This window comes from Nannospalax galili, unplaced genomic scaffold, assembly GCF_000622305.1.
Source record: "Nannospalax galili isolate Female #2095 unplaced genomic scaffold, S.galili_v1.0 scaffold1338, whole genome shotgun sequence".
NCBI lineage: Eukaryota > Metazoa > Chordata > Mammalia > Rodentia > Spalacidae > Nannospalax > Nannospalax galili.
In genome coordinates this window covers 617,867-619,688 of record NW_008341041.1, presented here as the reverse complement: position 1 = coordinate 619,688, position 1,822 = coordinate 617,867, and positions in this window count along the sequence as shown.

Genomic DNA, 1,822 nt, shown 5'->3' with positions numbered 1-1,822 from the left:
GGATCTTAGCATCAAATCCTTATAAGTGAATATGTATCCAGACATAACTACAGGAACCAGGATAATAAAGAGGAAGTAGGGAAGTAAAGGAAAAGAAAGAATCTGAAAGAGAAGAACAGTAGGAAACAGGTCTTAACAAGGGAGACATGAACAATAAAGGGGTTATTTTTAGGGGAGCAGGGAGGGAAGGTTATACAAGGAACCTAGGAGATAAAGGGAAAGAAGGAGCCCAAGAGAGGTGGGGCTGTAGGAGAAGGGTATTATTAAGGGAGAAATGGAAAAAACAGGGGCACCTCAAATGGGGAAACCGTGGTGGAAGGGTTAGACAATGTGAGAGATAAACAATGCCTAGCTAGTTTTAGAAAACCAGAGTGAACCATATTAGGCCAACAATCTACTGACAAATTGCACATACAACGAGATCAAAGAATGTAATATATGCCTAAGCAAGGTTTATGATAGCATTTGGTCTTTGCTCAAGCTCTATCTACATGGCAGACTGGTGGAATTAACTCTTGGATGTTTAACAGCCATTCTATGAGGCCTATACTAATTTGGTCAGGGGAACATAAAGGACAGTTTTTTCTCCTTGCCCTCCTAGATTGACTAAGTTCCAGGGGACTATGAGCATCTCAAAATATCCTGTAACTGTGGTGATTCACCTGTCCTCTTGAGCAGGGAGGCTGTGGAAGCCCCACCAGATGGACCTGAACCAGTGTCCTGTCTGCAAAGAGGAAGGTCAACACAGAGGAAACATTTCCTCCATGCTTCCAAGTGAAGCCAGTCATGTTTGAGCTGGCCCTTTGACTTATCTTCACATAGATGGAACTTGTAAAAGGAAGGAGCCAGGGGCTCTTCCCAAGCCCATGTTACCGCTGAGGAACAGATCCTCAAATGACCTTTAGAGTAAAAATAAATTGTTCTGTCTGGGTCGGCTGTAGGGTCTTAAACACCAAAAAGGAAAGTATAACTAAATATTAATGGGGTCAATATAATTTTTAAGAGTCTGTATGTATAGCTAAAGGCTACATAAGAAGAAACAATGCCAGACAGGAGATACCTTTATTTGAATTATCGGCCAAGGTGGCGCAAGAGACTACCAGACAGTAACCCAGCATAGTGCTGGGAAAATGAACAGCAGACATCAATTTATCTAAAGGAATATTGACAACCGATTGCTGCCAGATGAGAAACAGCTGATCTTCCTAAAACAAGGATCTCTAGATAGGCTGACTAGATTCAGCGGATGGGCAAGCACTGGAGAATGGCTGGGGGTGTCGACAATACAGTGGACAGGAGCAGGGATGACAGAGTATATGGGCTCCAGTGTGTGGGAGAGGGAGGCTATGGGAGAGTGCCATTTGGAAAGTGGGTATATAGATGAATAAGATTGTGTAGAATGTTCTGTATGATATACACACAGAAAAATCAACAAATTAAAAAAAAGACATATTTGAGGAGGAAGCATAAAAATTTACCTCATGTTAAATAGTAGAGGTGATAAACATTACCAGCGAAATCTACCAGGTGACTTTATATACATACTCAGGTACTAAGGATCCGAGTGTTATCAACTGTGACTAGTAATCATCAGATGCATAGAGATTAAAGACACATGTGCAAACATTTAAGTATTAGTAGCATTAAAAATGTAGGAAACAGCATATTTTAAAATGAAATGGAGATCTTTAAAGGGTAAAAACTCATTCAGTTTTATATCTAACAAGGTCTATACTGAGTTCAATGTTGTATAACTGTATTAATTCAACTGTGAACCTAGAAACTTGCACCCACTTGTGAAAGAGATGTACTCTTTCTCTGC